The sequence below is a fragment of the Lissotriton vulgaris genome, chromosome 6 (genome assembly GCF_964263255.1).
Source record: "Lissotriton vulgaris chromosome 6, aLisVul1.2, whole genome shotgun sequence".
Lineage (NCBI taxonomy): Eukaryota > Metazoa > Chordata > Amphibia > Caudata > Salamandridae > Lissotriton > Lissotriton vulgaris.
The window spans coordinates 1,917,718,214-1,917,745,422 of NC_141694.1; positions in this window are offsets into that span (position 1 = coordinate 1,917,718,214).

The following is a 27,209-nucleotide window of genomic DNA, read 5'->3' on the forward strand; positions in this document are numbered from 1 at the left end:
TTAACCACTATTACCAAACAGTAAATCAATAACAGTCATCAAAAACTTAACACCCTACTTATTATTTTAACATAGAACAATTTTTAGTGCATTGGCAAATTTATCAAAGAAATTGAATGCTTCTACATTTTACCTGTGTTGTTTTATATGTGAATCTGAACTAATTTTATGAGCATATTTGATTATTTTAATAAAGACACTACACACAAACTATTTTTGAACTTTTGTTTAATTTTAAATGAAACGGTTTACTACATAGGCTCAAGCAGATCAGCTTCCCACCCTAAGTCAAACAATTCTGACAAATCGGCATTCTCATCATATTCTTCATCATCCTCAGGATTTAAATGATGTAAGGGATCTACTTCCACTGATGTTTCAATGACAAGTTCAACGATAAGATCGAGATCAACTGATTGCTCATTATCACTCATGCTTGATGTTGTCGTTATCTTTAAAAAAAGAGAACAACAATGAGATGTTGCAGACTAAGACACAAATCTCAGAGACTATAATAGTAAAATTGTTGAATGCCCACCCTGCAACAAAACACCTATATGAAACCTGATGCAGGTTTCATGTGGCACAGGACTTTACAGCATGACACATCTGCCTAGATGCATCAAGTTGTAAATATGTTGCCACATAGCAAATCTTTTGCACCACCACTGCGTCACAAAAGTGACGCACAGTGGTACAAAACAGGCATACACCTATCATAAATCTGTCCCTAACATTTTAAATGATTGATTCAGGATGAGGATAAGGTGTGGCCTATCCAGAGGTTTGTTTGAGGTGAGGCCTACTCACGGTTGCAGATGAGATTTACGCTTGTTGAAGAATACAGAGGAGATAATACATGTGAAGGCCTACCAATGAAGTAAGTCATGTCCACTTCACTCTTGAACAAAGGCCAGATCTCTTTTGTGTCCGTGGACAGACCTAAACTTCATCTGCACAATGTCATTCGTAAACTTAGGAAACACTAGTGATGTAATTGAAAAATGTAGAGTTTCGTTTCCTCATTTCACAATCACATCACCTGTGTTTCCTCAGTGACTTAAAATGCCCTAAGACACATGAAAGTGTTTTTTGATTGCCCTTGCACCATTTTTGGGTCACTATTAACATGGCTATGTAACTCCAAGAATCAAAATCTAAATTTGCCAAGCACAGGTGGGAGCATATTTACAAGGAACTTGCCCCACGGAGAAAGCTCTTCAATTTAAATGGGAAAAATAACATCATAGACACTCAAATGCCTTATAAATATGCCCCAAACAACCTATGACGCTCTAGCAGTACATATCCAGAAATGTAATTGATTTCAAAAAACGTTTTTAAACACAACATATAAATCAATTGTATACCTACATTCAAGAGGAAATGACTTAAAATGTCCTTAAGACACATGAAAGCGTTTTTTGATTGCCCTTGCACCATTTTTGGGTCACTATTAACATGGCTATGTAACTCCAAGAATCAAAATCTAAATTTGCCAAGCACAGGTGGGAGCATATTTACAAGGAACTTGCCCCACGGAGAAAGCTCTTCAATTTAAATGAGAAAAATAACATCATAGACATTATTTTCAGTTACAATTTCTCAAAGAAACAAAATCTATTTGTAAAACACTTTAGACAAAGCAACATTTTAAAAACACAGCTTTCTTCATAATTTTGTCCTTAAAGCATACTATAGTCTATCTAAATTAAATAAATCTTTTCTCACCTTAGCAAATTCTTTATGAGTTTCAAAACAGTCTCAGAAATACACCAAATTGTCTTCAGCAGAACAAAGAGTATGCACTCCAGAGGCTGCAGCTATAGAAAGCACAGAAATACAGATATTCATTACACATATCTCTCATGTTAGCCAATCAAAACTCTTCCCTCAATTTTTTTCAAATCAAAACCCTTCCCCCCTCTGCCCTCCCTGCCTTTTTTGCATAGCAACCACCTCCTGAAAGACCTCTGATGTTTGCAAGTTCACACAACAATGTTTCAATTGAACTCTGAACTCTCAGTGCACCTGCGTATCCAGTGCAATCTTTCATTAAATGATTTTTTTGACCATTCAAATTACATCTTTCAAAGAACACATCCATGCACCCTAACTTTCTGTTTTCAGAAATGGAAATCCACCAATCACTGCTAATGCATCATTAGCACTGAAACTCCACAGTTTTTTTTCTGTACAAACTCCTACTGTTTCAACTGCCCTTTCATTACCACACTTCATCTGACTGCAGCACAACCTTCTCTCACCATGTTTTATGTCTGGATTGTTGGACATAGTTACATCTACTGGGCTCAAAGGTATGCTGAGAACAGAAATTTAGCTAACCTCAATTTACAAGATGTGGAAATTAAGTGGTTGGGCCACAGAGGATTAAAATGTCAGCAATTGATACCATTGGTGAAAACCTTTATGCATTTGCCAAAACCTGACCTGTTAATTGTGCACTGTGGAGGTAATGATTTGGGCACTTTGACTGGGGTAGGTCTGGAAATGCTTTTAAAGGACACCTTTGAGCAATTAATGGCACTTTTTCCTCAAACTGCCTTGGTATATTCAAATATATGCCAAAGACAGAAATGGAGGTGGTCGAACCAATTTTGTCCACAAATTGAGAAGTCGAGGAAGCATGTAAACAAATCTCAGCTTACATGAGAGACAATGGAATGGGCTCCATGTACAACAATAACTTGCGTTACTGCATGCAAGATATCTACAGAGGAGATGGAGTTCACTTCTCAGATGAGGGCAACAGAATTTTCATTTTGAATTTAAGACTGGGCATTGGTACCTACTTATAAGTACCTAAATGTACCATAAACCCAAAAGCTCTTCTCAGAGCTACCCTACATCTGATCACTCACAATTATTATTTTACTCTAACTTTTTTCACTAATTTTCAACAAACTACGCTCCCCGGAGCGCTACCCGGTACGCGAACCGGAAGCTAACCGCGCGAAATTTCTAAAAAAAATGTTTTTTTCCCGCACATATGGGCCTCCTCAGCCACCCTCAGAAAACCTAGGGGGTCAAGATACGTCTACCGTGCCCCCTTCTGCCCATTCTGAACATTATTTGCCCTCCATCTTGTATCTTAATTCGTCTGAAACACAAAATGGTGGACTCCCGTAACGCTGCTGGTTCGCGTACCGGGGAGCTCCCCGGGAAGCGGTCCATCAAAAAAGGTGGGAAAGTAATTTACAGAAAAACGACTGGAAACACTTTCACCAAATATAGTTTAGCTCATACTACATACCATTCCCTGCCATTATCTTAAATTTGTTTGGAATTCCATTTAGCCATTTAGCCTGTAGACCTATCTAAATACCCTGTGGTAAATTACTTCACAAAACACATCTGAAGTGTTGGAATTGACAACCAATGAAAATGTTACTTTCATTTTCAATTTTTTTTTCCTGACATTTGATTGGTTATGTACCTGAATATATATAAAAGAAGAGAAGGAAACACAGCCATTTTCACTACTACTTCCTGAACTACATTTCAAGAGCCTTTTTCACCTCCCTGTAAAGTAAATTGATAATTTGTAAGTGGCACTTTAAATTAATTTGTAAAAACGTTTTTTGATAATTATTTACTGTCCCCCTGCTATAGTTATAGATACAGATAGGCTCCTCTGTTATATTTATTGATTGACTTACACTTCTCTGCTATAATTATGAATTTACTTACTTTAACTTCACTGTTAAAAAAACAGAACTACCTGTCTGAACTTAAACCCAACAGTGCCCTAACTCTTCTAATATAATAATTTTTTTATGCAATTTACAGCAAAAAAATGGAAGGGGAGCACGAAAAAATCAATGTTTCCTTCGACATTACAACTGAAGAGATTTTAAATGAAGAATTTTTGGATGAAGATTTTATGGATCAGTCTTTTGATGAACAATTTATTGAATGCTTACAAGACATAGAAACATGCATGTTTGAGGAGATTCCAGATGATGTAATGCTGGAAGTTTTATTGAACTATGAAAATTCTGACCAATAATTTTTTTTTAATCAAAATAAATAAATAAAAAACAACAAACCGAACAATCAATTAACATACAATATTTGAAAAGTCTATAATTCTTTTTTCCTCATAGTACACTCCCCGGGCCGCTTACCGGTTCGCGAACCGGGAGCTTCCCACGCAAAAAAATAAAAAATAAAAAAAATGTTTTTGCCCCGCGGGGCCCTTTTAAAACCTCCTCATCAAACCTAGGGGGTCAGGGAGGATCTACTATGCCCCCTTATGGTCATTGCCCCCTTTGTTTTGGCCTCCTCTTGTCTCTCGATCCTACCGAGAGACAAGATGGCGGCCGCTACGGACTGTTTAGAATGTTTACAGACACCGGAGAGCCAATCAGCTTCGCTATGCAAAGTTCCGTTACGCGAAAAGTACGCGAACCGGAGCGCTGCCCGGAGCGCTGTCACAGAAATATATCTTTTTTTGAACGTTAATTTCTCAAAATCCACTGGAGCACATATATTGAGACCTAGCAAAGGCACATCGGACAACAGTCCCTACAATTTTGCCAAGTTTCGTGCAAATCCATTCAGCCATTCGGGCTAAAAGTGAGGCCAACCGCCCTATGGAAATTAACATGGGAAAAACGCGTTTTGGGACCCCCCTTGTTTCTCGGCACCCCCTTGACGAACACCCCCCAAATTTTCAGGGGCTGCTCAGAAACAAAATGTGCCATTTTCCTGAAAATTTCAGCCAATTCCGTCCACAAACGCCAAAGTTATTAGACATAGAATTTTCCAAAGTCCCATAGGAAAAAAATCCTAACTATATATACCTACTGGCGACCGCCAGTAGGTAATATATATATATATATATATATATATTACCTACTGGCGGTCGCCAGTAGGTAGTTATAGTTAGGATTTTTTTCAATGTTAAATCTCAAAATTCTATTTGGAATAACTTTGGCGCCGGTTGACGAATCTGCCTGAAAATTTCCTCAAAATGGCCTCGCGGCGTCCCGGTCCTTCCCTGAAAGTTTGGGGGGGATACGTCAAGGGGGGGCCGAGATAAAAGGGGGGTCCCAAAACGCGTTTTCCCCATGTTAATTTCCATAGGGCGGTCGATTTCACTTTTAGCCCGAACGGCTGAATGGATTTCCACGAAACTTGGCAAAATTGTAGGGACTGGTAGCCCGATGTGCCTTTGCTATGTCTCAAGATATGTGCTCCAGTGGATTTTGAGTAATTTAGGTTCAAAAAAATATATATATCTATAGGCGCTCTCCGGTGCGCTCCAGGCGCGACACGCGACTTGCGCGCAGAAAGCTGATTGGCTCTCGGGTGTCTGTAAACATTCTAAACAGACCGGAGCGGCCGCCATCTTGTGTCTCGGTAGGATCGAGACACGAGAGGTGGCCAAAACAAAGGGGGAAATGACCATAAGGGGGCAGAGTAGACACTCACTGTACCCCTAGGTTTGATGTGGGGGCCATTAAAGGGCTCCGCGGGGTCTCACCCCCTTTTTTTTTTTTTTCGATTTTCGCGGGGGAAGCGCCTGGTGCGCGCACGGGGGAGCGTATCGAGGAGGGTACTATGGAAAAATAATCACTTTAAAACATTGTATGTTTATTAATTGTTTTTTTTTATTTTTTTATTTTATGTAAGTACCTACATGTAGGTACTAATGAAGAGACTTAAATTTAATGTTCACCATCTTCTTTGTAGACATCTTGCATGTTGTTATTGTATTTTTTGTGGTATATGGAATTCATAACATAGTCTGTCTGGAAAGGAGAAACAGATCTTTTAAGCACTCCCTGAGAATTTCTAGGGGATCATGAGTAGTCTATCCTGCTCACTTATGAAAATGCGGTTTAAAATATTCATATGAGATAATATAGTGGGAGAAAGGTAGTAACTATGAGTAAACTTACTATGTAACAGAAAAATAGTTGAACAGTATACTATAAGTCTCACTTTATATTTTAAACATTTTTGGTAATACTTTATGAATTACATATAAAAAAGAATATTGTCTGAAACAATTGAAATTATTAAAGATAAATTTATTCCTCTGATTCTTTTTCATAATTTAATAAAATTTCTAACATAATATTGTCCGGAATTTCCTCATAATTATATGTATACTTGATGCTTTTGTGGCCTTCTGCCAGGATAGAGGGTTGGAAATCAATGCCTCAAAAACCAAATATATGGTATTGAACCCAAACACTAAACAGCGCCCAAACCCCCTACTGGGAGTAGCACGACTGGAAAGAGTAGCCACGTTCGAATATCTTGGCGTGACACTCAATGAAAATATGACCTGGGAGAGCCATCAAACGAGGGCTAACCTTAAGTTAGTACAAACTACCGGGGGTATTTCCCGGATGATGACTGGTTCGACCTACCGCCCATTGGGGGCCCTAATTCAGATATATAAGGCACAGGCAAGGGGGGCTATTTTGTATGGGGCTGAATTGTGGGGGCACATTCCATGCCGGAACTTGTCAAATACAGAAAACAGGTTCTTAAGGCAAATTACCGCACTTCCCCCCAGCACACCCCTTCTCCCCCTGAGGCTTGATTTAGGGCTACGGCCACTTGCCGACGAGATAAGCCTAAGACCCATTGCCTTCTGGCGCAGGCTATGGAGCAGCGACAATCTCGCCGACTATAGGGCGGAATTGGTCGAATTATTAAAACATCCTAAGGCGCTCAGTATCCCCTGGGTCCAAAACATCCAGTCAGTTTGCACAGATATGGGGCTCCCTGAATTGTGGACTGAACCAGCAGACACAGCACCAAGAATCCCCAGGAGAGCACTGGCGAAGCTGTACCACGAGCACAAAAGGGTAAGGGCTATAGCTACCCAGACAGAGGGGTCCCTTTCCTCTATATTCTTGCAAACCAAGGATCTTTATATATTTGAGAAAGCTCTGGACCCTGTTTACCCCATACTCTCTAGAAAGTTATTCCTCCAGTGGAGATACAGCACACTCCCACTACGGTCCTTTTGCAGTACCTGGTCAAAAGTCCCTTCTACCAAGTTCTGTCCCCTTTGTGCTGACAAAGAGGAGAACGATTTGCACGTGATCTTTTTCTGCCCAGCATACAAATCAGCAAGAAAGTACTGGCTGCTGCCCTTGATCAAGAATCTGGGGGGCAGGGAATATGGACCGATGTACAGGATTTTGAAAAGTGATGCTTCCGGCCCAATTGTCTTTGCACTTTCCAAATTCTTTACGAATGTTTGGCACACGCGCAGTCGTCTTTTAAAAATTGCTGGGTAGATTGTAGAATTGCTCACTTTTTAATAATCACTTGCATTATCTGGTTATGGTTTTTAATTGCATGCACTGATGTTTTATATGAATGTGTTGGAATTTATGTGATTTTATTGTTCATGTATCTTTTATGACCAAACGGTCGAAATAAAGATTTCTAAAGTAAAGTAAAGTATATGTACATGATTCCATTTCTTCCAAACATTCTATAAACTGTTCATCCAAAGAGTCATCCATGAAATCAACTTCTTTTTTTTGATCTTCTGGTTTTTCCACCTTTACTTTGATAGAAGTATCATTTGCCTGATTTTCTCCTTCCATTTTCTTTCTGAAAATTGCATACAAATTAACTATATTAGTAGAGCTAGGGTACTGTATACCAGAGAAGCCTAACTCAATCCATAACTATTACAGAGAAGTCTATCTCTATCTCTAACTATTAAAGAGGGATAGCATATCACTAACAGAATATTTTTTCAGAAATAAACTTAAAGTGTACAATATACTTCCATAATTAGAAGTTACCTTAGAGAAATTAGTTGAAGTTGTCAGTGAAATTTGTTTTCAAGTGTACTTCTGGAAGCAGTAGTCAAAATGGCTGTGTTTCCCTCTCTTCTTTTATATATACTCTTGTACTTAACCAATCAAACGTCAGGAAATAATCGTAGAAAATGAAAGATACTTTTTAATTGGTTGTAAATTCTAACATTACAAGTGTGTTTTTGTCATGTAATTTACCTCAGGATATTTAGACAGGCCTGTAGCCTAAATGTCTCAATGGAATTTCACCAAATTTGGGCAAATGGTAGGGACTGCTATGTAGTAGGGCCTATTCTATATTTGATGAAAGTGTCTCCAGTGGTTTTTTTGTAAATTGCTTTCCCACCTTTTTTTATCGAGCGCTTAGCGGTGCGCGCTCCTTTACGCGCACTGGAAGCGTTACGGGAGTCCTCCATTTTGTGTTTCGGTACAATCGAGACACAAGATGGAGGGTAAACAATGTTCGGAATGGATAGAAGGGGGAACTGTAGAGACTTCTTGACCCTCTAGGTTTTCTGAGGGGGGCTTAGGAGGCTCATAAACGTAAAAAAAAAAAAAAAAAATTCTTTAATTTTCCACGGGGGTAGCGCCTGGTGCGCGCACCTTTAAGCGTACCCGAAAGCGTACTTTGGTGAAAAATAGTGAAAAAAGTTAGAAAAAAATAAACGCTTTGAATGATCAGAGTTAGGGTAGCTCTGAAAAGAGCTTTTGGGTTCTGTGGTTGATTTAGGTACCTACAAGTAGGTTCCAATACACATTCTTAAATTCAGGAGGAATATTCTATTCCCCTCATCTGAGAAGTGCACTCCATCTCCTCTGTAGATGTCTTGCATGTTGTAACGCAAGTTATTATTGTATATTGAACCCATTCCATAGTCTCTCATGTAAGCAGAAACAGATTTATTTACATGTTTCCGTGCTTTCTCAAATTGTGGACCAAATTGGTTGGACCAGTTCCATTTCTGTCTTTGGCATATATTGGAATATACCAAGGCAGTGTGGGGAAAAAGTATCATCAATTGATGAAAGGTGTCCTTTAATAGCATTTCCAGACCTACCCCAGTTAATGTGCCTAGATCGTTTCCACCACAGTGCACAATTATAAGGTCAGGTTCTGGCAGATGCAAAAAGGTTTTCACCAATGGTATCAATTGGTGACATTTTAATCCTCTGTGGCCAATCCACTTGATTTCCACATTTGATAAATCAAGGTTATGAAAATTTCTGCTAGCTGCATACCTTTGAGCCCAGTGGATGTAGCTATGTCCAATAATCCAAACAGAGTACATGATGTGAGAAGGTTCTGGTCCAGTCAGATGAAGTGTGGGAATGAAATGGTAGTTGGAACAGTAGGAGTTCACAAAAAAATAATTGTGGAGTTTCTCTGCTCTTGAATCACAAGCAATGATTGGTGGATTCAGATAGTTGAAAACTGAAAGTTAGGGTGCATGGTTATGTTGTGTGAAAGAAGCAATTTGAATGGTTTAAAAAAAGTCACCAAAAGCAAAAATACCCTGTATAGGCTGCTGTATTGAGAGGTCAAACATCCTTGCTGAGTTAATTTGCAACATTGTAAGATAAACTTTTGAACCTTACAGTTCAGTTAGGAGGGAGTTGCTATGGTAACAGATAGAAAGGTTTGAGAGGGGGATGGGTGTTGGTTTGAAAATAGTGAGGGAAGAGTTTTCATTGGTTGAATTAAGGCATATGTGTACAAAGATAGAGATTTTCTATGCCAGTCTTGGTTTCAGTGTATTGAGAGCACACCTTTTCCTCTGCTAAAGAAAAATTGGTGTGTGTGTCTGACACTGTTTTCAATCTCCAAAAGCATTTGTAAAGGTAAGTAATGATTCATTTAATTTAGATAGAGATTTATTTGCTCTATGGAGAATATTTGGAAGCAGATAGTTTTGTTTTAGAAGTGAAATTGTATGTTAGTATATAAGTCCTGCGCAGTGTTTCTTACATGTTATTTAAAAATCGATTTTGGGTGCAAATGAATGGTATTTTTATTTGGCCTTTTTTTATGATTGCCATGTGCAGTTGATGCATCACTTTAAACATGGGTAATAAGTGATGCACTGGTGGCGCAAGGCCTTTATAAATGAGGCCCTGACTTTGTTTGATGATATTGAGTGGTTGTACTTAGGTTCTGCGCAGTGTTTCTTACATGTTATTCAAAAATCGATTTTTGGGTGCAATTGATTGGTATATGTATTTGGCCCTTATTTATGATTGCCATGTGCAGCTGATGCATGACTTTAAACATGGGTAATAAGTGATGCACTGGTGGCGCAAGGCCTTTATAAATCAGACCCTGACTTTGTTTGATGATATTGATTGGTTGTACATAGGTTCTGCGCAGTGTTTCTTACATGTTATTGAAAAATCGATTTTTGGGTGCAATTGATTGGTATATGTATTTGGCCCTTATTTATGATTGCCATGTGCAGCTGATGCATGACTTTAAACATGGGTAATAAGTGACGCACTGGTGGCGCAAGGCTTTTATAAATCAGACCCTGACTTTGTTTGATGATATTGATTGGTTGTACATAGGTTCTGCGCAGTGTTTCTTACATGTTATTGAAAAATCGATTTTTGGGTGCAATTGATTGGTATATGTATTTGGCCCTTATTTATGATTGCCATGTGCAGCTGATGCATGACTTTAAACATGGGTAATAAGTGACGCACTGGTGGCGCAAGGCTTTCATAAATAAGGCCCTGACTTTGTTTGATGATATTGAGTGGTTGTACTTAGGTTCTGCGCAGTGTTTCTTACATGTTATTGAAAAATCGATTTTTGGGTGCAATTGATTGGTATATGTATTTGGCCCTTATTTATGATTGCCATGTGCAGCTGATGCATGACTTTAAACATGGGTAATAAGTGATGCACTGGTGGCGCAAGGCCTTTATAAATCAGACCCTGACTTTGTTTGATGATATTGATTGGTTGTACATAGGTTCTGCGCAGTGTTTCTTACATGTTATTGAAAAATCGATTTTTGGGTGCAATTGATTGGTATATGTATTTGGCATTTTTTTATGATTGCCATGTGCAGTTGATGCATCACTTTAAACATGGGTAATAAGTGATGCACTGGTGGCGCAAGGCCTTTATAAATGAGGCCCTGACTTTGTTTGATGATATTGAGTGGTTGTACTTAGGTTCTGCGCAGTGTTTCTTACATGTTATTCAAAAATCGATTTTTGGGTGCAATTGATTGGTATATGTATTTGGCCCTTATTTATGATTGCCATGTGCAGCTGATGCATGACTTTAAACATGGGTAATAAGTGATGCACTGGTGGCGCAAGGCCTTTATAAATCAGACCCTGACTTTGTTTGATGATATTGAGTGGTTGTACTTAGGTTCTGCGCAGTGTTTCTTACATGTTATTCAAAAATCGATTTTTGGATGCAATTGATTGGTATATGTATTTGGCCCTTATTTGTGATTGCCATGTGTAGCTGATGCATGACTTTAAACATGGGTAATAAGTGACGCACTGGTGGCGCAAGGCTTTCATAAATAAGGCCCTGACTTTGTTTGATGATATTGATTGGTTGTACATAGGTTCTGCGCAGTGTTTCTTACATGTTATTGAAAAATCGATTTTTGGGTGCAATTGATTGGTATATGTATTTGGCCCTTATTTATGATTGCCATGTGCAGCTGATGCATGACTTTAAACATGGGTAATAAGTGACGCACTGGTGGCGCAAGGCTTTCATAAATAAGGCCCTGACTTTGTTTGATGATATTGATTGGTTGTACATAGGTTCTGCGCAGTGTTTCTTACATGTTATTGAAAAATCGATTTTTGGGTGCAATTGATTGGTATATGTATTTGGCCCTTATTTATGATTGCCATGTGCAGCTGATGCATGACTTTAAACATGGGTAATAAGTGACGCACTGGTGGCGCAAGGCTTTCATAAATAAGGCCCTGACTTTGTTTGATGATATTGAGTGGTTGTACTTAGGTTCTGCGCAGTGTTTCTTACATGTTATTTAAAAATCGATTTTGGGTGCAAATGAATGGTATTTTTATTTGGCCTTTTTTTATGATTGCCATGTGCAGCTGATGCATCACTTTAAACATGGGTAATAAGTGATGCACTGGTGGCGCAAGGCCTTTATAAATCAGACCCTGACTTTGTTTGATGATATTGAGTGGTTGTACTTAGGTTCTGCGCAGTGTTTCTTACATGTTATTCAAAAATCGATTTTTGGGTGCAATTGATTGGTATATGTATTTGGCCCTTATTTATGATTGCCATGTGCAGCTGATGCATGACTTTAAACATGGGTAATAAGTGACGCACTGGTGGCGCAAGGCCTTTATAAATCAGACCCTGACTTTGTTTGATGATATTGAGTGGTTGTACTTAGGTTCTGCGCAGTGTTTCTTACATGTTATTGAAAAATCGATTTTTGGGTGCAATTGATTGGTATATGTATTTGGCCCTTATTTATGATTGCCATGTGCAGCTGATGCATCACTTTAAACATGGGTAATAAGTGATGCACTGGTGGCGCAAGGCCTTTATAAATCAGACCCTGACTTTGTTTGATGATATTGAGTGGTTGTACTTAGGTTCTGCGCAGTGTTTCTTACATGTTATTCAAAAATCGATTTTTGGGTGCAATTGATTGGTATATGTATTTGGCCCTTATTTATGATTGCCATGTGCAGCTGATGCATGACTTTAAACATGGGTAATAAGTGACGCACTGGTGGCGCAAGGCTTTCATAAATAAGGCCCTGACTTTGTTTGATGATATTGAGTGGTTGTACTTAGGTTCTGCGCAGTGTTTCTTACATGTTATTCAAAAATCGATTTTTGGGTGCAATTGATTGGTATATGTATTTGGCCCTTATTTATGATTGCCATGTGCAGCTGATGCATCACTTTAAACATGGGTAATAAGTGATGCACTGGTGGCGCAAGGCCTTTATAAATAAGGCCCTGACTTTGTTTGATGATATTGAGTGGTTGTACTTAGGTTCTGCGCAGTGTTTCTTACATGTTATTCAAAAATCGATTTTTGGGTGCAATTGATTGGTATATGTATTTGGCCCTTATTTATGATTGCCATGTGCAGCTGATGCATCACTTTAAACATGGGTAATAAGTGACGCACTGGTGGCGCAAGGCCTTTAAAAATAAAGCCATGAGTTGCTATTGTATAAACTTAAATATGTTGCAATTTATTGTTTATATTGTTTGCTTTTTAACATTACTTTGTTGTTTGCTAATAGTGGTCTTTCATGTGTTTTTTTAACAGAACAACAGATTCAAATCAACTTCTGAAAAGGAAGCAAAAATGCCTTCAAGGCAAAGAAATATCAAAAATACCATACGGAAAAGGAGAACATCAACAACAGACTTTATGGAATCCTCTTCAACAAGTACTTCAAAAAACACCAGAAAAGCTTCTGGTAAGCCAATTAAGTCTTTTCTTCGCAACATATGTCGTAGGAAAAAAAATGAAATTGCTAATGTGAATATACAGAAAAAGTCAACAAATCTAAAAAGGAAAGAGAAGCCCACAAAAAATGTTTCTATTGGACCAGGAGAGAAGAGAATGGTTAGCAATAGAAGGGTAAATGTTTTTAGGGACATTCGTAGGCGAATGTTTCGCAATAGGGTAGTTTTAAATTTGCTAAAAAATGATAAGAAAAGTAAACTAAAAGCTGCTTTTTACAACAAAAAGAAAAGTGTAGAAAAGATTGTTGATCAGGCTTTTGAAGTTAAGAAAAAATTATTTATTTTAATAATCAATAGAATTAGGATACTTAATAAGGCAATGGATGTTTTCAAATCGAACAGTAGATGGAAAAGAATTATTAATCGGAGTAATTTTTGTGAAGTATTTTCTGGTGAATGGATGCATAGTTCAAGTTCTGAGCCTTTTTTTAATGAGGAGAGTTACTTTCAGGAAAATGATTTGGTGCATGCAGTTGACACCAGTGGTCGTGCATATGAGGTGAAAGATAGTTGTGTGATGGAAAAAGAGAAACTTGTATCTAGAGATGCAGAAGAGGTGTTAGCTGATGAAGTTTTAGGGAGACGTACTAAGGGTCCAGTGTACACATGGAAATGCAGTAGTATTTGTAGTGTGCGACAGGAATCAATTGATTTGCTTCGAAATTTCTTACGTACATATAGTAAAAAAAGTCTCAAACAAAAAATGAAGATCCTGCAAGAGTTAGATCCTTGCAGGTTTGCAAGGGCATTCACTAGCATGTCTTTCTAGAAAAGTTTGTCGGAGTGTTTTTCATCATTTTAGGATGTTAGCAGTGCATCATAATAACGTAAGGAAATTAGTGAGGAAGTTGTATTATGCAAAAAGTCCTGCACTTAAGCTTAAACAGTTAAATAGTGCTCTTTTGCATGGATCTGAAGTGGATGTGAAGACTATTTGTGAAGAAATTGAGTTTTGTTATTTTGGGAACAAAGAGGACAGTGTAGAAATAGATATAGTAATGGATGGTAATGCAGAAGATAATGGACAAATTTCAAGTATTGAAAAGTTTGATGAGGAAATTATCAAGTTTAAGGTGAAATCAAGTGAGAGGCCTAATTTAACTTGTGTGTGTTGTCGACGGACTCATTATAAAATTCAGACTAGGTTAGTTGATTTATATGCAAAAAGTGAATTGGAAAATAATAGTGAATGGGAGGATTTTGTAAGTTATTTGTTGGTGGAGAATTCTTTTGATTTGAGTTTGGATCAGCGTATTTGCAATTATTGTTTGAAAAAATTAAATGAAAATAGAATGCCTGCAAGAGCAGTTTATAATAATCTTCAGTTGATAGATATTCCTTCTGAATTGATGGATCTAAATACTTATGAATCTATTTTGATTCAATGTGTCCATCCTTTTCAGGCTATTGTACGCATGGAGCCTAAGACAGGGAAATTGCCTCCATCAGATTTACTGAGAGGATTAAAGGGAAGAGTTTTTATTTGCCTCTAGATGTAAAGAAAAATATTAATACAATTGGTGTAGAAAGAGTAGAAGAAGATCCTTTAGTTATTCTAGTTAATGGGGTTCCAACAAAGAGTAAGAAAATTTGGCAAGATTTAGTGGATGTTAAAAAAGTCAAGAAGGCAACGTTGTATTTAGTTAAAAACAATGAGTACTACAAAAATGTAAGTGTTGGAGTAGAGGAAACAGCTACAGAAGAAGATAGTGATTCTTCAGTTGGTCAAATTGAAAAAGTTGATGTGTCTAGAACTGAAGAAATATATGAACATTATACTGTTCATCCTTTGCATTCCAAAGAAGTAATGGGAAATGCAATTGACTTGTTTCAAATGAAAGCAGCAAAAGGAAGTCCCATTAGTGTATGGGAAGAAAGTTTGGAAGCTCGTTGTTTCCCACAATTATTTCCAACAGGTTGTGGTGGACGATATGATGATCGACCAGTTCAAATTCCTGCAGCTGAATACCGGACTCTAAGATTATATGCAGAAGATCCAAGGTTTCGTCAATGCATTCCATATTTATTTCATCTACTGTTTGAAAGTGATTTGTCTGGGCTTTCTTATGTAGTTAATCATATATTAAAAAGTGGACCTCATTTGCAGAATGTTTGTGCAAGGGACTTTATGGAGAAAGTTAATCTGCAAGACAGTATTTTGGAATCTCAGCTAATCAATCTCATGGCATGTCAACGTGGAACCAACGAGTATTGGTTTCGTCGTCATGGAGAATTGAAATGTATGCTAAGAAACTTAGGAACTCCTACATGGTTCCTCACTCTTAGCTGTGCTGAGTATGCATGGGACGATTTACTTCAATTTCTACGAGAGGCAAATGAAAACATACCAAATATAGAATTGAAAACACCAGGAGAACTGTGTTCTTTAGATCCAGTGAATGTTTGCAGATATTTTAATCATAGATTTGAAGCTATGATGTCTTTTATTACCAACAAAAAAAATCCTCCCCTTGGAGAGGTTTTGGATTTCTTTTGGAGGAAGGAATATCAAGCGAGAGGTGCTCCTCATATACATATGTTGTTGTGGATTAAAGATGCACCCAAATTTGGATCAGATTCAGATGAAACAGTGATGAGTTTCATTGAAGAGTATTCAACATGTGCTGTTCCAAAATCTACTGAAGAAAACAATTTAAGGCAACAAGTTTTACGTTTTCAATCTCATCGTTGTGGAAAGTACTGTCGTCGAAAATTTAAAAACAAGGAAAAGTACTACACGAAATGTCGTTTTGCATTTCCTCGACCAGTGATTTCTAAGGGAAGAGTAAATAATTTGATGTCATCTCTACGACATACTGTGACGAGAAAATCTCCCAAAAACACATATAATTTGAAAAGAAATGAAGAATCTAAGTACATCAACGATTACAACCCAGTGATTTTGTCCATGTGGAATGCTAACATGGATATTCAGTTCGTTGCTGACAACTCTATTGCTGTGGCTCGATATGTGACATCTTACATCACCAAAAAAGAAAAGACAGAACTGAAGGAAATGTGGGAGGACATTTCACATGAAAAGAGTCTAAGCAAGAAATTATACAGTTTCAGTCTGAAGATGTTGTCGCATCGAGAAATTGGAGCATATGAATGTTCTGATCGGTTATCATCAGCAAGTCTCTATGCCAAATCAAGAACAATCATTTGGATGAGTCTTGGTCTTGCTGCAACACGAAACCGAGTTTTGAAATCTGTACAAGAAATTGAATATTTGGCGGAAAAAGAACCAAACAGTACAGATATTTTGAAGACAAATATGTTGGATACATACTATCCAAATAGAAGTACTCACCTTGAGAACACATGTTTGTATGAAGTTCTTCAAAACTACAGTTATAAGAGGAACATCACAGAAGATATCAATAATGGAAAATATGCACTCATTGGCTATGAAGGATGTCTAGTGAAGCAGAAAAAAGGCCATTTGATTAATCATCGAAAATTGAGTTGTGAAGTTCCAGACAAAAGAGAATTTTACTATTTAGCTCTTTTGCAACTCTTTAAGCCATGGCGTACAGAAGAGGAACTACTTGGAGATTTTCTCTGTTATGAAGACTCTTTTAATGCAACTAAGGATACCATAGAATGTCCTATTTTTCTAAATTATCTGCAAATGTTGAATGAAGAAATGGAGCAAGAAACCACAATTGCTGAAGAGATAGCTAGAAACAGTTCTCAAGATAGTCAGAGTTCTACTTCATTGAGCCAGGATCCACTAGGAGGACCAATTATCCAAAATGAAGCTGCCACTGCCATGGATGAGGTGGAAAGAGCTATGGAACAAGCTCAAGAGGATGGAGTTAACTTAGAAGATTTGGTAAAGCAACTAAACATTGAGCAGAAAAAGATATATGATGAAGTCACAGAGCAGATTGAACATGGATTCAGACATGAGAAAAAAGAGTGCTCATGTATATTATTTGACCCTGTCCGACTGTATGTAAGTGGAGAAGCGGGGACAGGAAAAAGTTTTCTAATTAAAGCCGTTGCAAGTTATCTGCAGAAAAGGACTGATTCACCACTGTCTTGTGTTGTAACTGCTCCAACTGGTCTGGCAGCACATAACATTAAAGGGATTACTCTACATCGTTTATTGATGCTGCCAGTTGAACATGATAATAAATTGCATTACAACAAGCTATCTGGAGATGCGTGTTCTGAAGTTTCAAGAGTCTTGAAGAAAATGAAACTTCTTATCATAGATGAAGTAAGCATGGTCTCAAATCTAATGCTTGCTTTTGTGCATTTGAGAATGCAAGAAATTCTTAAAACAGACTATGATGTGTTATTTGGAGGAAAACACATTATTGTTTTTGGAGATCTATTGCAGTTGACTCCAGTAAAAGGACAACCAGTGTTTAAAATGCTCACGCATGAAGATACCAGGAAGTCCCTTGGAAGCATTGGAAATGTTAATATATGGCTAAATTTTAAATATGCTGAACTGCTTCAAAATATGCGACAGGCCAAGGATGAAGATTATAAAAATATTCTACAAGATGTAAGAATTGGAAAAATGACTGAGAAAGGGAAAAAAGCTTTGCATAGTCGATTAATTTCAAATTTGTATGCAAATGAAAACATTCTTCCAGAGAATATTTTTAAAAAAATGACTGAGAAGAAATCTGGGATATGTTTGATGCCAACTCTGCAAGAATGTTCCATCTTCAACCAAAAAATGTTAGACTTAGAAAATGAAGAGATTGTGAAACTGGAAGCAATAGATAAAATAGAGCATATGGGTGCAACAATTGTTTTGTCAGAAAATTTGAAAACTAAATTGCATTCATTGGAGAAAAGTATTTCAAAAACAGCTGGTTTTGAAAAGACTCTGAATGTGTGTTTAAATTGTCGTATCATTTTGAGAAGGAATTTAAATGTTGAAAGCGGTCTGGTAAATGGAGCAATGGGTTATGTTGTTGATTTTGTGAATTACAGAAATAGAGATGGAATTGAATTTTTAAAAATAAAATTTGATGGCATTGAACAAGTACAACAAATAAGTCGTTGTTCTGCTAGATTTTTACTTGTAAAAGACTTATATGTTCGCCGAAAACAGTTTCCTGTTTGTTTGGCGTATGCGGTGACAATTCATAAATCTCAAGGTTTAAGTGTAGATAGTGCATTGGTGAACATTGGAAGATCTGTGTTTAAAGAGGGTATGGCATATGTGGCATTATCTCGAGTCAGAACTTTATCAGGATTGTACTTGATTACGTGTGATGAGACAAAGATTTCTGCCGATCTAGATTGTGTTAAAGAATACAATAGGTTAAGAAGAGAGTATGCTCCACATTTGCCTCAATATCCTCTGTTTGAAAAACGTGTGGTAGGCCGAAAAAGAAGAAATGAGGATAATTGTAGTGAGGTAGTTGCAAAAAGACAAAAAGTAGAGAAAACTGTAATTGAAAACAGGAAGAAAAAGAATTGTGGAGAAAATGTTGTTGGATTTCAGTTTGAAAATAGTTCTGGTGTCAACTGCTATGCTAATGTAGTGGTTAATGTTGTTTTTTTTCTTAAAAGTTTACAAGAACAGATTGTTGAAAATCGGGATCAAAGATTGTGTGGTTTATTGAATTCTGTGTTTCAGAAATGTAGCAGTGTTACAGCACAAATAGAAAGTGTAACAGAAATTCGAAATATTTTAGATTTGTGTTCTGGTCAAGATACATTTTCACAGAACATTCAGCAGGATTGTCAGGAATTTTTAATGTATATGTTTGGTGTTTTGGAAGATGAAGGTGTAGATGTAGATAATCTTTTCAGTCTTTCTTATCAATGGCAGCATGACTGCCACAATTGTAGTTTATCAAGTACTACTAGAATAGACACTGAAAGATTTATATATTTGACTTTACCAGACTGTAAATCAGTGTCTTTTAAAAATCTAGTTAAAGCAGCAGATCATAATATGGTGTGTACCCAATGTAACTGTACAATGCTGTCCACATTATTTATACAAAGGTATGGGCAGTATATTATTTTAGTTTTCCAACGATGTAGACCTGATGGAACTAAATTGACAACTTCTATCAAAAATTTTGTGGCTTCTCAGTTATCAATTTCTGGAAGGACCTTTACAACTGAAGCTATTATTTATCATGATGGATCTTCGACCACCTCAGGACATTATACATGCTACTTAAAATCTGAAAATGGATGGAGTTACTGCAATGATTCTCATTTAACTTATAAACAACGTTTGCCTTATGACTCTACAAATTCTTATCTAGTGTTTTTAAAACCAAAGTTTTAGTAAAGGGAATTGGCCTTTGAAGACGGGAATAGTTAATAAAAGTTAGTTAGTTAGTTAGTTAATCTAATATTTTAAATTATTTATCTCATGTAGATACTTTAAGTGGATCTCAAAGTAAAAAATACTGATATATCTGACACAAATTGGCCGTGAGGAAAATGTAAGATATGATGTTGTTAGATCTTTTTTCATAGGAAGTTGATGAAATCGAAGTTATAGAGCACAGCAGACTTTTTTTCACCAAAAGGACCTTCACTATCTGCAATCTCATGTAGATACTTTAAGTGGATCTCAAAGTAAAAAATACTGATATATCTGACACAAATTGGCCGTGAGGAAAGTGTAACATATGATGTTGTTAGATCTTTTTTCATAGGAAGTCGATGAAATGGAAGTTATAGAGCACAGCAGACTTTTTTCCACCAAAAGGACCTTCACTATCTGCAATTTGGTCTCACGGAAAAGTAAGTGAATCAAAGATTAGTGTACTTATATGAGATGTATGTTTGAATGGGTTTTTTTAAACACAATCTTTTAGATTGTGTTTCTTTTTCCCGCTGTTATATGATGAAGACTTTGATCTCACTAATTTAAGTGAAATTCAATATATTCTGAGAACAGCAAAAATAAATAATGTAACATATTGTAGAAGTTATTGTGTAGTTTGCATTGTGTAATTTATATTGTGTTCACATTGTCTTATACTCATTTTCTTTTTCACCCTTATTTACCTCTCTTTACTAATTTACACTCTTTTTTCATCGCTGTTTCTTTAGTGCACTTCATTCACAACTTCTTAATCTAATAGGAACTGTCTGCATTTCCTCTGTTCCTTCCACCACTTTTTATCTTTTTCATATTCTCACAGTACCACTGCTTTAGTTTCCTAACCCTCTCTTTCTTTTTCTCCATTTTTTTTCTTTCGCATCCATTGTACTGTAGTTCACTTAGTTCTTCCTTTTGTCTTTCTGTGTACTTACTCTCTCACTCCTGTTTTATCCATCGTTCTATACTAACTTCATTCCTTTCATCCCTTCACTCTGTTACTTTACTTCACTCACTCTCAATCATCTTCTATTCCTCTTTTTTATTTATAGTTTCTCAATCAGACTTCTCTCCTTTTCACTCATTTTTCTTTTATTTTCTTATCTTTACTGATTTTGATTTGATATCTTACATTCTTTTAGTATCTTATTTATCTTTAGGAATTTGTTTTCTTTCTATTTCTTTTTCCTTTTTTTTTCTCTTTCTACATTACGTTCTTTCTGTTTTTGTATCCTTCACTATTGCATCATTTCTTAGTAAACTTTTGTAGATTTTTAAACCTCATGAACTGTTGCTTCTATTTTATTATATATTTTTAAGAAATTATAACGTGTTTTTTCTTTTATCTTTCATAGATACAAGTTTGCATTGATTATATGGTAAGTGTGTTTACAAAATCTTTTTTGTTATCATCTTTGGTTTTATTTTCACTATTTTTCTCTCACCCTACCTCACCCCTGTTTCCTTACTTTGCTTTTCTCACTTATTCTTTTCTTCCATGTTTACTTCCTACCACATTCAACTTCTTTCAGTACCTCTGTCTATGCACACTCCTTCACTTACCTTTTTTACTGGTTCACTTAGTTCCTTTGTGACACTCCTTCTTTTACTCTCTTTCTTCTTTCGCTGTATTATTCCCCATGTCTTACCCTTATTCACTTACATGTACCCTGTTTCACCCCTCTTTGCTTATATTCACTGCTATTTACTATCCCTCCATCACTACTATTCCTTTTCTTTCATTCCGTCACTACCTGTCATTCACATGCTTAACTGTCCTTCCTTTTACTTTCATCATCCATTTACATTCTCCCGGAACCTCTGCTTTTGTCTTCTTCCTATTTCTTCTTTTCTTTTGCTCCCTTATTCATTTTTTTTTCTCAGTTATTTCCTCTTACACTTTTTATCTGTCTTACTATCTATTACACAGTCCCTCTGTGTTCCTCCCTTTAGCTCTCTTTCTCTTAACACCACTCTCTCTGTCCCCTCTCTTAACACCACTCTCTCTGTCCCCATTTCTTATGGTCACTCCTTCATTATTTTTTTTTCTTTTTTTTGTTGATGCGCTGACGGTGCGCGCACCCGGGCGTTTATCGGTATGCGCACCGGGAGCGCTCCAGAGTCAAATATAAAAAAAAAAGGAAAAAACTATTTTAAAATAAAAATACTATCTTAATATACATTATAGGGTTCATTTTTAGAAAAACATACCTTTCTCAGGTAAAGACATTTGCGAAAAAATAAGCTTAGAAATTCAATAAAACGTACATAGGTATGAAGCCCTACAAAAAGTTAAAAATTAGTATTAAAAAAACCTATGAAATTCACTGAAAAAAACATAGGTTTCACACCAGTTATAGTTAGGAATTAGCATTTAAAAAACCTATGAAATTCACTGAAAAAACCATAGGTTTCACACCAGTTATAGTTAGGAATTAGCATTTAAAAAACCTATGAAATTCACTGAAAAAACCATAGGTTTCACACCAGTTATAGTTAGGAATTAGCATTTAAAAAACCTATTAAATTCACTGAAAAAACCATAGGTTTCACACCAGTTATAGTTAGCTGGAAATTTTACTGATATAAAACCATTGAAATTCCCACGTTATAGTTAGTCGGACTCACTATAACTTGCGCGTGCAATGCACTGCTGATGACATCACATATTACATCACTCATGACATGGTCAGTGACATCACTCATGACATCACTGATGACACCATCCTTGTGACAGAGTGACTGACCTCCTTTCACTGTAAAGTAACCCTTGAAACACATATTCAAAAATAGAAACTAATATTTTCAAAAAAGTGAAGATATCTATACCAGTTGCAACAACCAATTCAGTAATTCCACCATTTATATACACATCCACTCATTCATCAACAGTTCTAAATAGTCAGTCATACATATACTCACTCATCATATGTAGTGAGACACCTATACATCCGTTAACACACCGACAGTCTTCCAAAAGTTGCTCATACACATACTCACACATGCAAATAAACTATTGAACATCAATTTTTTAGCATATACAGCTATACACACTCTATCACCTTACTTCTAAAGAAACTTACACATACTTACTCTCTTAAAAAATCACTTATAGAAACACATACTTATTAAAACAAGAATTCTTTCAATCTCTCACTCTCATATATACTCACTTATATACATCAATACTCACATATACTAGATTAAAACATATGTAGTTACTGATAAAGACACTAGTAAGACAGTCATTCACTTACTAACACATACATATACACACTCATTCACCCATACAGTCCGGCACATATGCTGTCTTTAAAACACATACAAACAGTGAGTCAGTCATTTATGCATCTATGTGCTAAGTAACACTCCCACCAAATCATACAGACACTTATACTGATACTAAAAAAACATCTAATAACTCATATACACACATATGTAGCTACTCACCAACCCATGCAGCCACTTATACACAAAGTGAAACACTGATACATATATTTAAATATTTAAACATTACTTACTAATATATGTATTCACTAAGATACACTTAATAAGCCAGTTATTCAATATTTTTTTTTAAAAAAACACCATCCATTTAGACTTTTATTTAAACATTTATTCTCCCATCGACTTTTACATATACATATATAAAACATATTTATTTTTCAGAAAGACACACATTCACTGGATGGTGTCATCAGTGATGTCATGAGTGATGTCACTGACCATGTCATGAGTGATGTAATATGTGATGTCATCAGCAGTGCATTGCACGCGCAAGTTATAGTGAGTCCGACTAACTATAACGTGGGAATTTCAATGGTTTTATATCAGTAAAATTTCCAGCTAACTATAACTGGTGTGAAACCTATGGTTTTTTCAGTGAATTTAATAGGTTTTTTAAATGCTAATTCCTAACTATAACTGGTGTGAAACCTATGGTTTTTTCAGTGAATATATATATATATATATATATATATATATATATATATATATATATATATGGAAGAAAAGGTTGCCACCTAGGTGGGAAAGCACTTACAGGTAGGAATTAATGCCAGCGCAAGGGCGCGAGCTGCGAACAGAGTCCCTTTCCTGCCAGACGCGTTTCGGGCCAACGCCCTCTTCAGTGGCAGCACATGTGACATGACGGCAGCTGCAGGCACCAGTAAATACCCTCAGTGATTATGCACAGGTGTGAAACCTGAAGCAATGCTTTCTGGGACTGGTGGTTCGATAAAACCCAAGTGGGTCGCCGCCGCCATTCGCATGCAAAAAAAGTTTTAAAGGGATTGCCAATGTCCCCGCAAGCACCCCGCAAGTAAAGGCACCTCCTGTACCACAAAAAGCTGCCCAAATGAGGCAGCCGTGGACCTGCAGTTTGTCCGCGGATGTGCAAACCCGCGACCGTGGCCGGCCGCTAACAAATGGAAGAAAAGGTTGCCACCTAGGTGGGAAAGCACTTACAGGTAGGAATTAATGCCAGCGCAAGGGCGCGAGCTGCGAACAGAGTCCCTTTCCTGCCAGACGCGTTTTGGGCCAACGCCCTCTTCAGTGGCAGCACATGTGACATGACGGCAGCTGCAGGCACCAGTAAATACCCTCAGTGATTATGCACAGGTGTGAAACCTGAAGCAATGCTTTCTGGGACTGGAGGTTCGATAAAACCCAAGTGGGTCGCTGCCGCCATTTGCATGCAAAAAAAGTTTTAAAGGGATTGCCAATGTCCCCGCAAGCACCCCGCAAGTAAAGGCACCTCCTGTACCACAAAAAGCTGCCCAAATGAGGCAGCCGTGGACCCGCAGTTTGTCCGCGGATGTGCAAACCCGCGACCGTGGCCAGCCGCTAACAAATGGAAGAAAAGGTTGCCACCTAAGTGGGAAAGCACTTACAGGTAGGAATTAATGCCAGCGCAATGGCGCGAGCTGCGAACAGAGTCCCTTTCCTGCCAGACGCGTTTCGGGCCAACGCCCTCTTCAGTGGCAGCACATGTGACATGACGGCAGCTGCAGGCACCAGTAAATACCCTCAGTGATTATGCACAGGGGGTACCTGTACCACAAAAAGCTGCCCAAATGAGGCAGCCGTGGACCCGCAGTTTGTCCGCGGATGTGCAAACCCGCGACCGTGGCCGGCCGCTAACAAATGGAAGAAAAGGTTGCCACCTAGGTGGGAATGCACTTACAGGTAGGAATTAATGCCAGCGCAAGGGCACGAGCTGCGAACAGAGTCCCTTTCCTGCCAGACGCGTTTCGGGCCAACGCCCTCTTCAGTGGCAGCACATGTGGCATGACGGCAGCTGCACGCACCAGTAAATACCCTCAGTGATTATGCTATGGCAGTAGAGGGAAAATAAAAGGTAAGATGTTGCTCTGCACTGTCGGAAGTGAGAACAAGAGCTGTTCTGCAATGCAGGCGCTGGGGGATGGAGACAAAGGCGCTGTGTTTTCTCTGTATCGCTGTGTCTTGAGAGCGAAGGCACATTTTTTAATTTTTTTTAAGCGTTTTTATATAGCGCGGACTTTACCCGAAGGCATCAGAGCGCTTCACAATAGGAACAGAAAATTACAAATGAACAAAATTACAACAGCAGACGATAAGTTACATGAGGTAAAAGTGACAATTGTGAGCAAACAAAATACATGAGGTAGCAAACAGTGCAATACAGGAGGAAAGACAGCAGCCTGTCCAAATGTCGTAATTTGACGATGGCTGGGTTAGCGCTTAGCTTTGCTACACGTTATTTCCCTTAACTTGGCCTTATTCGAAAACGCCATTTTGTATGTTACGGTGGCCATTTTAGAGAATGAGCTGCCTCGTGGTCAGCATGCCTTTTAGTCCTTCGTCCGTGCCACTGACCACTCGAGTTTGCCCAGCAACAGGCTATTTTTAGTAACGGTCAAGCCTGTACATGCGCAGTTCTGACTGACCAGTCACCCCTTAGGAATGTTCCGCCAAACTGACCAGTGGTGTTGTAACTCCTCCAATGAGTTGGCTGTGTTCCAAAAATGACCATATATGTACCTAAAACTCTGTAACCATGTACCGCCTACCTTTTTATTACTGAAAACTGTATAAAAGAAGGACTCGCACCGATTTTCGGTGTGATACTTCTTGCATTGCCGAAGGGTGCTGTAGGAATGTACCACCACCCCATGGGGTCTTAATAAACTTGTCTTTTGTACTTTTCAGTTTCCGTGCCAACAGTTCTTTTGGTGTAAGTGGGTATGCTGCGGAGCATGTAGGCCTTGGGAACTCAATACCACAAATTGGCGACCACGAAGGGACTCATCGGCGACTCGGATGCCCGAAGGAGAGGTCGTGACGAAGGGTTGGAAACTCGCCATGGACGCGTACGCTGCCACTGAGTGACCCGAGTCTTGGCACCCACAGTGTTTTCTTCCTTCCTTCTGATCAAACCTTCCAGGTGGCACCGGTCTCCGACTGAGATCCTGCTCGTCTGTGTTGCTGTACAGTGCCCGTTTGGCTGATTCGATCAAAGACCTTGGCAGTTGGAATCTGGATATTTGAGATTTGGGTAAGATTTGTGATCGGTAAGGTAGTCTGCGGACGCTTACTGAAGTTCTGTGAATGTGACTATGATTTGAGTTAGCTAACATTTTGACTTTGTGAATTTGAATATATATATGTGTAGTGCACTTCACATAGGCAGGCATGTAGAGATGTTTCTCTAACTTTGTTCGTACTTTGAGCCGCACATTTGTGTGAAGTATTGTAAGTGCCATTTTTACGGTATCACGCTTTCGTGGTACTTTTTGAACATGCCTGTTTTAAGCACACTCCGAGGGATGTGCTGTCTTGGAAATGGTACCTCATATAGGTTAAATGAATCTCAGCCGGCTCCCCCAGAGGGGACTCCTAATCGTGATATGTATGTCAAATTTGGCCTTCCCCCTATACTGTACAGTAAATTATGGCATAAATACACTAGAACCGATCCCGAGCTACAATGGCCACTACATAGGTCGTTTGATTTGCGAAAGGTTCAGTTTGTGGAGCAATGTTTGTTTCAGCGCAGGTCTAGACAGGATATGTTTGATTGTGTGCGAATGTGGGAGAAAGCAGTGCGTGAACGTATGAAGCGCGAGGTTGCCTTGGCGGACAAAGAGCAGCGCAAGGCTGCTCGAGATAAAGCTTTACAGCTTGAGGAGAAGGAGGCGCAGGAGAAGAAAGAGAGGGAGGCACGGGAACGTAATTTGCAAACGACCGGTCAATTCCCTATTCGTCGTCCGTTTTATCCTGTCCTTAATAATGAAGTTGATGATTTTTCGTTATTAGATCGATCTCCGCCTCCGTATGTCCAGCCTACGGCCCCGTCCGAGGATTCCGGTGATGAAGGTCGGGATAAGTCAAGTACCAGGTTAACGGCGCAGAGAGCTGCGGACTTACGTAGTTTAGCCAGGAAATTGAATTTGAATCACATAACTGTGTCAGAAGTTACAGCTGAAAAGGATAAGTGGTCGGAACGAGAATTGATGTGTTTTTTTAACTACTTTTGCAGATGAAGTTATTACTCGATTCCGTAAAAATTCAGAGGACTTAG